At 45.6% G+C, this 16,870-nt stretch overlaps 1 protein-coding gene across 4 annotated transcripts in view; it reads right to left on the bottom strand.

Moving 5' to 3' along the window:
- The window catches only part of NRG2 (neuregulin 2), a 305,841-nt gene extending 304,977 nt beyond the window's left edge, over nucleotides 1-864 (bottom strand). For all 4 annotated transcript variants that reach the window (XM_053248937.1, XM_053248936.1, XM_053248938.1 and 1 more), the window contains exon 1: nucleotides 406-864. The gene's annotated coding sequence lies outside the window, so the exon portion shown is untranslated. The remainder of the gene's footprint in view (nucleotides 1-405) is intronic.
- Between the last annotated feature and the right edge of the window lie 16,006 nt (nucleotides 865-16,870).

Genomic DNA, 16,870 nt, shown 5'->3' with positions numbered 1-16,870 from the left:
TGGACAATGCAAGAGGAGGGTGGGGTGGGAGGAATGGGCAAGGCAAGCAGCCTCCAGCAGCATCACACAACCCCCTCCCACCCTGGGCAGGGATCGGTTCTGCCAAGAGGCAAGAAACTCGTCGGTCCCCAAAGCAAGGAGATGACCCCATTCCTGCCTCTGGTGGCAATCCCCGAGGATCCTGCTCCAGCATCCCAAGGGAACACCGCGCGCGCGCATCTCTTAATATCTCTCTCACACACACACACACTCACGCGCCCTTGCCCTTTGTAGAGGGCGTCGGGGTTCCCTCTCTGTGGTAGCCCTCAGGGGGCTCTCGGGATTGCCCGGCCTGTGCGCGTCTCCGCTGCGATAGCTCCCTCAGGGGTTGGGTGGGGTGGGGACATCTCCTCCGCGTTAACCTACCTCTAGCCCATGCCCAGGAAGACCCGGTCTAGCAGTTCGGCTGTAGCGCGAGATCCGGACTGGAGGCGACTCCCGCCTGCCTCAGGGAGGACGTGAGGAGCAGGTGCCTGCAGCAGGGCGGAGGAGATACGGGGGGGCGGGGGGCGCTGATACAAGTCGGGTGGATCCTGCTCAGTTCTTAAGGAGGAGCCGCACGAGGGCTCTAAGGCCGGAACTGCTCTGGAATGAGGAGGGCGTGCGCCGGTGCAACAAAGGCGGCAGCAGGGAGCCGAATTTGCGCCCCTTGCTCGACTGAGGGAGACCTGCCCACCTCCGCGACGGGCGGCGATGGAGCCTTTCGGAGGAGTTCGAAGCCAGCATTTCCTTCTCTCAAGGGAACGGTGGGCTCTACAAGCGCCTGGGGTACAGCTTTACCCACTTTGGAGGGAGAGACATCCGCTTGCAGAACAGGCAGCGTTGGCTTTCTCTCCGACGCTCGCCAGAGTGGGAGGAGGAGGAGGAGGGGACTCTCGGGAATCCTTTCATTTGAATGTGTGCTGCTGAAGAGGAAATTGCTCTTCTTGGGTCTCTACTCACTCATTGCCTCAGGGGTGTCGCGGTAGCTTATTGTTATCACAATGGTTAGGACACTTTCGCATGTCTTAGGGTTAGCGGTCTGACAAAAACCAAGGCATCCCGCTTACTAAACTAATCTGAACATGGAACGTTGGTTCATTTCTCCCTCAAACTAGGAAAAAGAGGGTACCCCTAAAGGGGCAAGGTACTTTTACACTAACGAAAATATGGTACACATGCGGCCCAAGAGACATCTCTAGGACACTTTGAAAGGGGGACATTTGTATATCTCTCCATCAAAACAGAGAATATAAATGTACGTAAAACGCTTATTTTTCAAGCAGGGGCCACTTCTGCAAAAACCTTCCATGCGAGTGTCATAGTGTAAGACACTTTCCCGAGGACAGTGGTGCACTTTGCCAAGGTTGGTGCGGTAAAAAGAGATTGAACCCTCTCAAGCCCCAGTGCCATCTTAGAAGGTGCTCACACAGCATTGGGAAGTGTAGTCCTCCTCAGAGAGAGTTCTTTGGGGGACTGAGGCGAGAAAGGACTCAATTTCCCTTAAAGGGTCCCACCAGTGCTGACTGAGCACAGCACTACACAATGGCGGTGGCAGCCTTTGAGCAGTGCCAGGGGCCTGTGTGGAGTGTTGGACTTTGACTGGAGCCCCACACAGGCCTAGATAACAACTGTACAACCAGTGAAGAGATTTTGTTTGTTGGTTGGTTTGCCTGTAGTATTTATATCCCGCCCTTCCAGTACACTACTGCTCAGGGTGGCTCACAACATAATAAAAAGATACTATGTAAAACAAGACTAATAAAGTTAAACAAATTTAAGTTAAACAAGTTAAAAGACCAAGCTAAAATAACATTTAAAATTACATTTTTAAAAAGTTTCAAATTAAAGGTTATTTTAAAAGCTAAAAAAATGAGAATTATAAAAACCTAAGAACCTACCAGATATATAAAGAGACAAAACATTAAAAAGCCTCTTCTAAAAGATGTATTTTCAATTTTAAAAAAAAAACACTGAGAGAGAAAGCATGGTGAATCTCTTCAGGGAGGGCATTCCAAAGCCGAGGGGCCACAACTGAAAAGACCCTTTCTCTAGTCCTTGCCAACAAGGCCTCTGTTAATGGTGGGGCCATGGGCAGGGCCTGAGATGCTGAGCAGAAGACCCTGGCAGGTTTGTATGGATGAATACAGTGTGACAGGTACCCCGGCCCCAAGCCATGTAGAGCTTTAATGGCCAAGACCAACACACCAACACCTTGAACCTGGAACTAGACCAGTAACCAATGAAGCCACCACAGGATACGTGTGACACCATGAAGCAACTTGCACTCACAAGCACCCTTGCAGCAGCATTCTGGACCAGCTGAAGCTTCCAAATTGTCTTCAAGGGCAGCTCCGTATAGAGTACATTGCAGTAGTTCAAATGAAATGAATGAATGAACAAGCTGAAATGAATAAATTCTTGAACTGAAGTCAGTGCAGAAGACAGGGCTCCTCAAATAGCAGAGGAAAGAATTAGCCTCTCTACTTTTGAACTTTTGAAATGTTTGAAGTAACAATAAATTACAGTGATTGAGATACTAAGTTAAAATTTGAGTACAGTGGCCAGAAAGTGCCCAAAGTTTATCTTAAGAAGAAAATGTAACAAGTCATCCAAAATCCAGAGACCAATGTTGGTACACACTTATTTGGGGGTTATATCTAATTTCCTCCCAAAGAATAATTGAATTGACTTGAGTTGTGTTTTAATTCTCTTCTGTGAATTCACCCTCAAACAAGGAAACATTCAGCAATCCCAAAACCTTTGGTTTAAGATGAGAATTCAGATGCTTTGCATTTTCACTTGTGCTCTAAAAACCACAAAAATGGCAAGCTGAACTGCCAGTGTCCCTCTTAACTTCCATGCCATATAAACTGTAAAGACTTTGTACAGTCTGGAATATTATGCTATATTTAGAAATAAGACTCCATGCATCCAAACTTTGCCTTGGTCTTTCATTTGGACATTGGACTGGAGAAGGATGCATCCAGGCAGAAATTCAACAAGTGCAGCTTCCCCAATCACTTCAAGAGATGCCCCTAATTAATTTGCCTGATGCATCTCTACAAGGCACAGTGCTTCTCCCAAATGTCACCTATACATCTGTAGTCCTCAAATAACCAACACTGAATTCAATAGGCAGTTTCCATCCCAGAAAGTTTTCGAGGCTGACACTAATTGTTCACACCTCAGCTAAAACTGGTAACAGCAGCTGAAGAAACCGGAGACAGCTGGATCAAGTATTTGATTCTGTTAAACATTTAAAAGGAACTTTATTCAAACCTGTAAAGTGATGTAGAGTTTAAAAGGGGAAATCTAATTAGGCACAGTAGGGGAAAGAAGTGTAACATCTACTACTTGAAGTATCCATATTTGTAGGAAGTATACCTCTGACCCCCTGTGTTCGACATCGGAGATATATGCCCTTACAAGTCCATTCACTATACCACCTCCAATGCCTCCTGTAACTTCACAAGGTTCCCAGTTATCTCACCTCATGCTTCCTCATAAGCCCATTTCCCCCACCCATTTTTTACACAGTCCCTCACCACCTCCATGTATTCCTTTGCAAGTTGAAGCACCCCCTGTCACTAATATGGGTATAGCACAGGGTGGGGGAATACACTTCCCAGATGTCAGGGGTGTAGCTATAATTGTACAAAAGGGTTCAAAGAACCTGGGGCCCCCAGCTCCTGAGGACCCCCCAGCTCCACTCTCCTATTTTCTTCAATATCTTCTTCATTCTGAGGGGCTGCCAGAGAGCGGGGTGAACATGGGCCCCCTCTACCCTAGCTATGCCCCTGTTTCTTTCCCAATGACCCTGCTTGCCTTCCCTGCCAGTCCTAAATGCTCTGGTTCCCACAGAAGAGAACCTCCCAGCACCAAGAATGTGTTGAACTGTGCACAGAGAGCCTCAGTGGGAGCGGCCACCTCATGAAGCACCAAGGGGATGCTGTAGATCAGGCCTGCACAATATGCGGCCCGGGGGCCGGATGCGGCCCGCGAGGCCTTTTTTCCTGGCCCCCGGGGCTATTTCCTCTTCCTCCCCCTGCTGCTTAAAAAACGCCTCCTCAAAAAAAATTCCAGCCGCTGCACGGCCGAGGAGATGGCTGTGGGGGTGCGGGTATTCTTCCTTACCCTCCCCCACAGCAGCAGTGGCGCACAGCGGCAGAAACCAGACGACCCTCAGTTCTGCCATTTGGTCCGGTGTTGCTTCCCAACTGTGAGGCGCGCCTGCGCAGTTAAGTCTCTTAAGTCTCTCTCTCTCTCTCTCTCCCACCAAGACTGCTCCATTCTCTCCCTCTCTCTCCCCCCCCCACTAAGACTGCTCCATTCTCTCTCTCCCCCCCCCACTAAGACTGCTCCATTCTCTCTCTCTCCCTCCCACCCACCAAGACTGCTCCATTCTCTCTCTCCCTCCCTCCCACCAAGACTGCTCCATTCTCTCTCTCTCTCTCTCTCTCTCTCTCTCTCTCTCTCTCACCCACCAAGACTGCTCCATTCTCTCTCCCTCTCTCCCCCACCAAGACTGCTCCATTCTCTCTCTCTCTCTCTCTCTCTCTCTCCCACCATGACTGCTCCATTCTCTCTCTCTCTCACCCACCAAGACTGCTCCATTCTCTCTCCCTCTCTCCCCCACCAAGACTGCTCCATTCTCTTTCTCTCTCTCTCTCTCTCTCTCTCTCACCCACCATGACTGCTCCATTCTCTCTCTCTCCCTCTCTCCCCCACCAAGACTGCTCCATTCTCTTTCTCTCTCTCTCTCTCACTCACCCACCATGACTGCTCCATTCTCTCTCTCTCTCTCTCTCTCTCTCCCCCACCAAGACTGCTCCATTCTCTCTCTCTCTGTCTCTCTCTCTCTCTCTCTCTCCCCCACCATGACTGCTCCATTCTCTTTCTCTCTCCCACCAAGACTGCTCCATTCTCTCTCTCTCTCTCTCTCTCTCTTTCTCTCTCTCAGGCCAAGACTCCTGCTGCATCCTTTCCATCTTTCTTTCCCCTTCTCCATTCTTTTCCAAAATTATGAGAAGAGGTTCTCATTTTTTTTTCCCTTAAAAGTGTTCCATGTTTTGTGTGATGATTTGGCAGAGGTGGAAAGGAAGAACAATGCATTTTATTATGTATTTTGTACAGATTGAATAATATATATATTATTAGAATGAATTTTAATTCAACTTATTTCATATTAATTTAAATCAATCTTGGCCTGCCAGAACATCAAAAGTTAAATATTGATTAAATTCATTTTTAATTCATTTTTAATTCATTTCACTTTAATTCAGTTGATTGGTTGATTGGTTGATATTAAGTGTTACTCTAATAATCAGCACCCTAGGAATTGACCTCGGCCCCCATGAACCAAGTCACGGTTGGTTTCGGCCCGCCAGGTCATTTGAGTTGTGCAGGCCTGCTGTAGATGCATTAGGATTGGGAATGGACAGCCCAGTAGCCAACACTTGTTTGCTAGAATTTAAGGGTAATTTTTAACTGTGCATCTCAGTCTCTTTACCTCAGATCTGCACCAGATTTGAAGAGGAGGTGTCACCTAGTTGATGTCTGCAGAATTTCCAACAGATTGGACAGACAGTTTAGATTTTGTTACCAACAGAATGTTCAGGGCATATAACGTCAGAATGCTGAAACAACTACCATGCCATGAGGAAAGGTTCTTTGGTAGCAGTTTCTTCTAGTACAGAAGCTCCATCTCTAGTTGCAGGATGATTTTTCCTTTCTACTTTTTTGGAGGGTAATTAGTCCCTCAACCCTTGTTGGATAGAAGCTACTACCCATGCTTCTCCAGATTAATAAATTAATAGGCCTCAATAAGTGGGCACAGAATGTATCTTTAAACTCACAGATTACAATCCCCATTTTAGTACCGCAGTTTTGTTCTTAATTTTTTAACTACCTATAGTTATTAAGGAACATTTTAATTCTGTATCAGGCAGTGTTGTCAACATTCCACTCAGTCCAACAGAGCAATCAGGATCCAAACTGTAAAGTTTTCAAAGCTCTGTTCTGCTTTATTAACATGCTTAGTTTCTGCTAACTGAGCAAAGAGGCACTTTTTTAAAGTGGTGATTCTCTTTATTTAACATGGAGAGAGAAACTGGCCCTATCCATCCCCAGCACAGCATCCCTCCGGTGGATGTTGCTGGTGTCTATCTTATGTTTCTTTTTAAGATTGTGAGCTCTTTGGGACAGGGAGCCATTGTTTGTGTATTTCTCTATCTATATAAACTGCTTTGGGAACTTTTTGTTGAAAAGCAGTATATAAATATTTATCATATTTGTTAGTTAGTCTAAAAACTGCCTGCCAGATAATATTTATTTATTATTTATTTATTAACAATTGTGGAGTATTCTCTAAAGACTCTAGGTGGTGAATAATAATAATAACAATAGCAATAATAGGAGGGGGATTAAGGACAAAAGCCTAGCGAAAAACATAGGCCTTAAGAAGGGCCTTAAAAGCCATTACGAGGGGGCTGAATGAATCTGAGGGGGAAGGGTGTTCCAAAGAAGAGGGGCAGCCACAGAGAAGGCCCTCCTATGGGCCCAGGCACTAAGGAGGGCCAACTGAGAAGATCTCACAGGATGGGATACAACTGGCTGAGAGAGGCAATCCCGGAGATATACAGGTGCTAAGCCCATAAGGGATTTGTAGGTGAGAACCAGCACTTTAAATTGGACCTGAAAGCAGATACGCAACCAGTGCCTATTCAACCAGTGCCTAATATGATGATCATGTAAATCCACAAAACACAAGATAGCACTTTCCTATGCTGAATGCCAAAATTTTGTAACCACTCCAACTAAAATGAAGTCACACTTTTCTTTCAGAAATACACAACTAAATTAAACTAGTGAATTCAGTAATAGCAGCAATGTGATCCCACCTCATCTTCCCTACAATAGTGAGCAGGATACAAGAAGCAGGTAATTTATATACTTCTTTTCAAATTTGCAGTGGTGTCGTCGCAGAAGCGCAGGCACTCACCATGACAGTTCCCACAGCCACACCCATCCCAACAGCCATGATCCATAGCCACAGTCCCAATAAAAAACCAAACAAATGACCTCTTTACATTACTCATATTTTTAAATGTAGTGTTATTGTTTGGTGTGTGCAAACATGCAGGCTGTTTCTTCTTTTTGAAGAATGTCCAAACTGAACTATAGTAGCATCACCAATCAGTTATATTCTGAGGGAAAGACATAGTGATTAAAATGTAGCACTGTATAGTTGGATGGATGCCCATACCAACAAGTTTTAGTTGTTTTACTCTATGGCCACCCAAATTGGATTAATTTCAACATTCTAGCTCTGGTTCTGGTGCCTTCAGCAACACGCTGAGTTCATAGCCACAGATCAACATATTTCTCTGGTTGCCACTGCCCCAAAGGTAGCCTGTTCATTTTTATGAACAGCAGCAGTTTTCCAAGGTTTTGAGTTTTCCCTGCTCTACTTAGAGATGCCAGGGATATAAGCTAGGACCTTCTGCAAAGGTTTTTAACAGATGCTGTATCACTGAGCTACGATCCCATCCCCATAGAAAGTGGTATACCACTTCAGAACATTGGTCCATCTAGTGCAGTATAGTCTACTCTGATTGGCTGCAGGTCTACAAGGTTTCAGGCAGGAATCTTTCCCAGCTCTGCCTGGAGATGCCATGGACAGAACCGGAGACCTTCTGTGTGTAAAGTTGCAGTTGTTCTTCCACTGAGCTACCGCTCTCTCCCCAAAGGGGACTATCTTACAGTGCTCACATGTAGTCTCCCACCCAAATGCATACCAAGGCAGCTCCTGTTTAACAAAAGAGACAATGAGGCTGTTCCCACGATCACTGGAAAGTGAGCTAAGGGAGCTTAGCCCGCTTTCCAGGGATCGTGGGAACCACCGGGCTCGCAGGCGAGCCCAGTGCTCCCAAGGCAGCTAGCCCACCTAATTCCCCCTCCCCCTGAATGAGGTTAACGGAGCTAGCTCTCCCTTAACCTCATTTTTTTGCTCATGTGTCGCCGCAGCATGTGGCGACACACGTGGACCCCCGACCGGGAGGCTGCAAGCAGCCTCCCAGGCTCGGGGGTCTCTCCAGAATGCCCCCTGCACTTGCGCAGGGCATCCTGGAACTTCCGGTGGCCGCATGGCCCCCGATCCCCACAGCCCCCGCCAGCTCCATGACAGAGCTGGCAGTTGTGTGGGTGGCAAATCAAATTCGAACCGGCTCAGGTGTCTTCCCCGACCCCAGCCAGCCCCCCCCCACCAAATGACTCTTCAGAGCCAGGCCAGGACCAGCCTCCTTCTCCAGCCAATTTCATGCTTCTGTGCATACATGAAGCCTATTTTTTTTACCTCTGCGCATGCACATGGGCAATTTGCATGACCATGCAATTTTCATGGTCACACATATTTCCTGTGCGCATGCACAGAGATAAAAATGGCCTCCACACACATCCAGAGGGCCAAAGAAGGCCTGGACCAGCCCCAAAGACTCATGGGGAGGCTGGTGGGGGTCAGGGAGCCTGGCCTTGGCTCTTTTTGTTCTTTCAATAAAGTTTTGGCATGAAACTTATTAGTATCTGTTTCTTATTAGTATCTGTTTAATGAAACTTATTAGTATCTGTTCCTTCCTTTTCCTGCTTTCTAGAAGGTAGTACATTTTACAAGTTGTACACAGATGATATAACTTCTGAGCACAGACAGAGTACATTTTGCCCTTTTAAGCCATAACCTTCTGCTTAATAGTCGACTTGATGAAAATTCCACAAAGTAGTCCATGGAAATTAAAAGGACACATTAGCCATTGTCCTCTTATTTTTTATATGATTACATTCAGTAATTTTCCTTATGTCAGCCACTATCTAATTCTTGCTATATTATATACAAAGTCGGAGAGGAGGAGCTATTGGCATTCTTGTTTTAAAAATACTAACAGAGCCTATGCCCCGTGGGATGCTGTGGATAATGTCAGATTCTGTGACAACAGTTTGTGGTCTGGGTGAAGTTGTGGTGGTAGATTTACATTACAGGGTTTTTAGATTCTTTCCCAGCCATTATTTTCCTTCCAGCACCATTTTGCAGGGATTGTTTAACTGTTCCCTTTTTATTTAGATGCAAGTTTCACTGAGCTAAATACAGCTCACTCCCTTGTACAGGTAAGTGTGCATATAGAATTGCAACCATTCCCACCCAGCACCTACAAATTACTATTCGGATGTAAACTGTACTTGAACATGGAGGTTCTACTGCCTGTGAATACAGAGTGTTCATTTCTCAGTATGCTCAAGTGAAGCTTCCATATTCACAGGCATTGGCTCTGATGTAGAACTTCCATGTTCAAAACCAGTCTAAACCAGAATGCTGGTTTCTTGGCACAGGGTGAGAATGGTTTTTGGGGGTTCCTTGCTGCACTTCTTTGTGTGCTTCCTAACATGGGGTCCTTGGTCCCACTCCTATACATGTTTACTCAGAAGTGAACCCCAGAGAAATCAGTGGGATCCCCCCCCCCTGCGCTTCTATGCTTTCGCCCAACTTTTAAAGTTAACTTCAGATGCAGACTTTCAAATCCGAGCTGAGCTAGATGCCAAATTACTGGAAATAAAATGTACTTTGGAGGAAGTGAAAGAGCAAGCAGTGTCTCTCTGATCATTCCTCCATGCCAAGCTGACTTCTGTGATAGAAAGTGATGAGGATAGTGAAATAGAATTAATTAATATAACAGGGGATGCTGGGTCGAACAGTTCTGATTTGAACTCATCTTAAAGGTGCTGAGGATTTCCCCCAGAGTATACTAAGTGAAGATGAGCAGGCAGTTCATCCGATACAACCACTCACTCCATCCCCACTGTATGAGGCGTCGGACCTTCAGGTCTCTCCAGTGCCTCAGCCTGAACTTTTAGTCATAGTGGGGGAGGATTCTGCAATAAAGGAGCCTCAGAGCAACACTATAATCCATGCTGTCCTGGCTTCTTCTTTTGAATGTGATTTCAGCTTTCCAGGAATCCACATCCCCAGCTCTGAACCCAGCAATGACCATTCTACAATCCAGTCCCAATATGTCTCTTTCATCAGGCTCCCAAATAACAAAGCAGTTTCCCCTAGATGTGTGCCCAACAGTGTCTGATAATGCTCCAAGCACTACTGATCTGGTTCAGCTACCAAATCCATCTGAAAAGAGATCCTTTGGGATCTCTCGGCGGCTTTCGATACAATCGACCATAGTATTCTTCTGGAACGTCTGAGAGGGTTGGGGGTGAGAGCTACTGTGGTTCCGCTCCTACCTCTCGGATAGATTCCAGATGATGTCGATTGGAGACTGTTGCTCTTCAAAATCTGAGCTTAAGTATGGTGTCCCTCAAGGCTCTGAACTTTCTCCAATGCTTTTTAACATCAACATGAAACCGCTGGGAGAGATCATCAGGGGATTTGGAGCTGGGTGTTAACAGTACGCTGATGACACCCAGGTCTATTTCTCCATGTCAACTTCTTCAGGAGCTGGCATATCCTCCCGAAATGCCTGCCTGGAAGCAGTAATGGGCTGGATGAGGGAGAATAAACTGAAGCTGAATCCAGATAAGACGGAGGTACTTATTGTGGGGGGTCAGAACTCTAGAGACTATTTTGAGCTGCCTGTTCTAGATGGGGTCACACTTCCCCAAAAGGAACAGGTTCGCAGTCTGGGAGTACTTCTGGATTCACACCTCTCCCTGGTTTCTCAGGTTGAGGCAGTGGCCAGGGGTGCTTTCTATCAGCTCTGGCTGATACACCAGCTGTGCCCATTTCTCAAGATCAATAACCTCAAAACTGTGGTACATCTGTTGGTGACCTCCAGACTTGACTTTTGTAATGCACTCTACGTGGGACTGGCTTTGTACGTAGTCCGGAAACTTCAGTTGGTTCAGAACACGGCAGCCAAGTTGGTCTCTGGGTCATCTCGGAGAGACCATGTTACTCCTTTACTGATGGAGTTACACTGGCTGCCAATAGGTTTCTGGACAAAATACAAAGTGCTAGTTATAACTTACAAAGCCCTAAATGGCTTAGGCCCTGAGTATCTAAGAGAGCTTCTTCTTCATTATGAGCCCCTCCGCCCATTGAGGTCATCTGAGGAGGTCCGTCTCCAGTTACCGCCGACCTGTTTGGTGGCTACACAGAGACAGGCCTTCTCGGTCGCTGCCCCAAGACTGTGGAATGCGCTCCCTGCTGAGATACGATCCTCCCCACCTCTGGCAATTTTCAAAGAACACCTGATAACCCATCTTTTCACCCAAGCTTTCTCAGCTTCCTAAATTTGGGGGGTTTTAATATTTGGTCTATTTTAAAATTCAAAACCCGATTTCAGGGTTTTTAATCACTGTAACTGTTTAATTGTTGTTTTAAAATGTTTTTTAATTGTTAATTGTTATGTTGTTGTTTTTAATTTGTTTTAGCTCTTTACTATTTTAGTGGTTTGTTTTAATTGTAAACTGCCCTGAGCCATTTTGGAAGGGCGGTATACAAATCAAATCCATCAATCAATCAATCAATCAATCAAAGCAGGCTTCTGTCCCAGCCACTGCTGAATTATCCAAGTGATAATTATTAGATTAGTGTGGACTTTCCTTTTGCACATGGAATGTAGCCGGTTAGGTGTGTAAATCTAGAGATATCTCTTTTGTAAAATACCTGTCTAAATTTGATATTATTTTCCTGCAGGAGACTTGGGTCATAGATAAGATTGAAGTGGACAGTTTTAATGTAAAGCATGGCAATACCTTGCCCAGTGAAAAGTGGGGGGGTAGATCCAACGGAGGATTGGCCCTATTAATTGCAACAGGACTTCATGTGAAGATTACCCCCATGCCCTTTCATGCCCAGTGGGTGACTGCAGTTTTACTGCAATTTAATCAAGCTCAAATTGTTCTGATAAATATATACTTAACCTCTCTTCATAAGCACTCCCTGATAGGCAGCAATGGCAAAGTCTAGGTATATAGAGACCAACCTCTAGCCTATATTTTAGTGAGAGGTGATTTCAATGCACCGATGGGGCAGGATGACACAGCTGTATATACGCATTACCATGCTGTCCCACCAGAAGACATGGGGGACTCCCTCCTGGAACCAGCCCCCATTAGATTAAGAAATGATCCACTTCCTGAATGGCCACCTGTTTCAGTAGCCAAAGTAAAAAAGCTTATTGGTTCTTTAAAAGTCGGCAAGGCCTCAGGCTGTGATTGCATCTCTTCGGAAATGATTAAGTTTAATGCAGATTGGTGGGTTCCTGGGCTGGCAGCTCTCTTTACATGTATAATTCAAACTGTGTACATACCTCAAGACTGGGGCATAGCCATAATAGTGGCCATATTTTTAAAAGCGGATAGATGTGATCCTGCCAATTATTGCCCAATTTGCATGTTGAGTGTTGTAAGTAAGCTTTCCTCAAGGCATTTAGATTGGAAGTTGCAAAATTGGAAGGAGAATTAAGGTATTTGGGGTAATGAACAGGCTGGTTTTAGAACGGGTCATTCAACCATGGACCATGCCCTGGTATTATGCCATCTGATTGAGAAATATAGCAACAAACCTAAGTCCTCTTTGTATGTGGCCTTTGTAAATTTTAAAGCAGCCTTTGATTCAATCTCGAGGATAAGCCTCTGGGAAAAATCCAGAGATACTATGAAATGGAAGTACCAAAAAATGAACATTTTATCACTTATCAGCAATTAGCCTGTTCGGTGGCGGCGGGGTGGTGGTGTATCTTTAAGGAGCAGAGAGGGTGCTCATTCATTCATTCATTCATTCATTTGATTTCTATACTGCCCTTCCAAAAATGGCTCAGGGCAGTTTACACAGAGAATTAACAAATAAATTAGATGGATCCCTGTCCCCAAAGAGCTCACAATCTAAAAAGAAGCATAAGATAGACACTCCAACAACAGTCACTGGAGGTACTATGCTGAGGGTGGATAGAGCCAGTTACTCTCTCCCTGCTAAATAAGGAGAATCACCATGTTAAAAATGTGCTTCTTTGCCAAGTTAGCAGAGCTCATCCCCATCCCCCCGCCGCCACATTTTCCCTGCCGGCATTTTCGTGAAAACCATTGGCACAGGGCGGCAGCATACCTCCATGCCGCTCCAGCCAGCATCAGACTGGAAGTGGCCAGTGCGTGGACATGACGTGCACACACATACTGACCATTTCTGGTCCTATGTTGGTTGGGGTGGCAAGGAGGTACACTGCTGCCTCCCGCCAGCAGTTTTCATGACAGCACCGGTGGGGGAAATGCAGCAGAGAGGATGAACACCCTCCCTGCTCCTTAAAGGTAATACTCCCACCATCAAGCCTGCCCAGACCTGGTATGTGCACATCCCTACCCTAGACCCCACAACTGGAGGGACAAGGCAGACAATTCAGGAGATGAGATAGAGTGGGATCCCAGGCAATTCTCAACATACCTCACACCACTTTGACCACCCACACCTAGGGGAACTAGGGGAACTAGAGCCAGTACCTCCAACACAACCTGAGGACATGCCCTTGCCTTCATCCTCTGACTCACAGGAATGCCTTGAGGACCTGCCAGTCCCAGTGCCACCAAAGCCAAGGCTTACCATATTAGGCAGGCCCCTTTAAACTGCAGAACCCTCCCTAGAGAAGGAACAGTGCCAATCTACTCTACCTAGGCACCAGTCCTATAAACCAGAACCTAAGTATTTGCTGGGGCAACATCCATCTTTCCTTGTTGTACTCAACTCTCCTGCTTGCCTGTTTGGAGCTATCCAGGGTCCTGATCCCTTTCCCTGCTGATAATTCCTTGGAGCTATCTGAGGTCTGTGTCTCTGTCTCATCCAGATGCCTGCCTCAGCAGAGGCCCCAGCTTGGCCATTGGCCCCTGCCTGGAACAGAATATAAATCCATTTGAGGACCTGCCAGTAACAGTAGAGATCTGCCAGTGTCACCAAAGTCAATGCCTGCAAAAATGGGAAAGGCCCCTTTAAGTTACAGAGCCTTCCCCAGGAAGGGGCAGCACCAAACCACTCTTCCTGAGCAGCAACTACAAAAACCTTCAGTCAGCTCCAAACATTTACTGGAGCAGCAACTGATCTATTGTGTTGTACCTAGCTCTCTCTTGCTGATTTTTTCACGGTCTTTAGTGAGATACTCACTCTGAACTTAGAAAGAATATTTTATAATACAATTACTTTGGTAAGACTCTCTGAAACATGGCTAGAGGCATATGTAACTATGTGTAGCACTCCCACCAAAGGGCACATAGGCCTCAGAAGGGTGGGAAGGGGGTTTCAAGCACCCTGATCCTCCTCCACTTGCCAGGGAGAGAGAGAGAATGCCCTGCTCCTCATTGGAAGCCCATACCGGACGCCAACCTCTGTCTCCACTGGCCTCCTCATCACTGGCCCAAGGCCCATTATATAGCTCCTTGCACTTCACATAATCAGCTGCCTCCCTTCCTGACCCCTCCGCCAGCCCTCTGTTCCAGCCCTCTGTCATTCTCCCTGATAGCTTGTGCATGGCTGCTCTCCAGGGCCTCACCCCCCATCCCCGCATCATCACACAGGGACGTTGCAGAGGGGTGGGGCCTACCAGTTACTGGCTGCAGCCAGACAATGGCCCATTGGGCCACTCTGACCCAGCCAAGGGTGGCTGGCTTCCCAGTGTCCATGCCCTTCCCTGACTCCCAGAATGGGCATCGCTGGCTCCATACAGGATTGGGCTCATCCCGTCTGTAGTTGTATCCATCACTCAGCCAGGTAAGTGCCCCGCTCAGCCAGGAGCTCATGGGAAGGCCCAACACTATGATATATAAGGCTGGGGAAACCTTGGATAAACCAGAATCATGCAATCCAATCTCACCTCTTGATTTTAAGAACTTTGCTTCAGTAATAACTAAAAGCTAAATTAAAATTTAAATGGATACATGGGGATCAAATAGATTCATTAAAGGAAAGCATGTTTCATGGATTTCGTGAAAGGTGGTACATTTATTGAACTTTTTGGAATAGCAAAGGTCACCTACACCTCTTTGTTGCAGCGAAAAAGCATTTGATTGCACAGAATTGTTGTTTTCAAAGGAGGTCCTGACAGACTTTCCTTTGGTTTTGGGGACATTTAGAAAATTAATAGATAATATTTAGAAAAGGTATTGTTAAATAAATATTCATCATATAACATACAGCTTCAATGTAGAGTATTTTATTATTTTTATTCATTGAAATTCCATCTTACCCTTTCTCCAGGGTACACATGGCTCTTCTCCCCTTTTATTTTCATAACACCCCAGTGATGTAGGTTAGGCTGGCCAATCACTATAGTGACTGGCCCAAAGTCACTCACTGAACCTCATGACAAAGTGAACAATTGAACCCAGGTCTCCCAAGTCCCCCTAACTACAATGACTTTTGTTCTTAAATATTTGTATAGAAATATTGGACTTGTCCATTAGGACAGATGAAGATATTAAGAAAATAAAACACTACTACACAGACAATGTGATCTTTACATTGATCTTGAGATACTATATTGAGGCAACAGAAAAATAATGTGATTTGCCTTCCAGAGACACATTTCCAAATCATGATATTATTCTATGTGACCTAAAGAATATCTCAATTTTCCCAGTGTAAAATTTTGGGTAAATCTGAGCTGCTAGAGATAAATTTAAATTACCAGATTAAGCATCTTAAGGGACTCCGCACTTTAAATGTCACTCCCCCAATACCATCTTCTGGAACCTACCTTCTAGGCAGGACTGGAACCACAGTAATGCTCTGCCACCCAAACCCACCCTAAATAGGTGATCCAAAATGATACCATGGCCAATGCTATTGGAAGCCACTAAAAGGTACATCAGAACCAACAAGGATGTTTTTCCTCCTATCTTATTTCCAGCATAGGCCATCCACCAGGGTGATCATGGCAGTTTCAGACCCAAAAACAGGACAAAATCCAGATTGAAAAGCATCCAGTTAATCAGGTTCATCTAGGAACCCTTGGATGGAATTGCCATTATCATCTCAAACACACTCTTTTGAACACTCACAACTGGGAGGTTGAAGATTGGTCTATAGGTGTTCAAGTGTGCAAGGTTCAGCAAGGGCTTTTAAAATCATGGTTTTACCACAGTTCAGTTTAGAGACTGATATTAAACCCTCCACAGAGAGCATCTCATTCTCTTTACAACCCATTCATCCAAGCCTCACCTGACTGACTTAATTAGCCATGATGGGCAAGGGTCAAGAAAGTATATGGTCAGCCATATTCTTCTAAGGATCCTGTACACATCCTCAGAGAGAACAAGCTGAAAAGATTCCACAGCAAAATAAAAAGTTAGTACTACAGAGTCATCATTTGACCCTTCTCTCAGCGAGGAGCCTATGTCAGAAGAACAGATGCAAGCAACTTTATTTGCAAAGTGTAATGAATTGGTCATGGGGGTTACTGAGGATCTTCTCCACAGTCATAGTCATAGTCATAATCATACTGAGGATCTTCTCCACAGGCACTGTTTTTCAGTGGTTCCGCTCCTACCTCTCGGATAGATTCCAGATGGTGTCGATTGGAGATTGTTGCTCTTCAAAATCTGAGCTTAGGTATGGTGTTCCTCAAGGCTCCATACTCTCTCCAATGCTTTTTAACATCTACATGAAACCGCTGGGAGAGATCATCAGGGGATTTGGAGCTGGGTGTTACCAGTATGCTGATGACACCCAGATCTATTTCTCCATGTCAACTTCTTCAGGAGTTGGCATATCCTCCCTAAATGCCTGCCTGGAAGCAGTAATGGGCTGGATGAAGCTGAATCCAGATAAGATGGAGGTACTTATTGTGCGGGGTCGGAACTCTAGAGA

This window comes from Hemicordylus capensis, chromosome 4 (assembly GCF_027244095.1).
Source record: "Hemicordylus capensis ecotype Gifberg chromosome 4, rHemCap1.1.pri, whole genome shotgun sequence".
NCBI lineage: Eukaryota > Metazoa > Chordata > Lepidosauria > Squamata > Cordylidae > Hemicordylus > Hemicordylus capensis.
The sequence above is the reverse complement of the archived record's forward strand: the minus strand, read 5'-3'. Positions and strand labels throughout refer to the sequence as shown.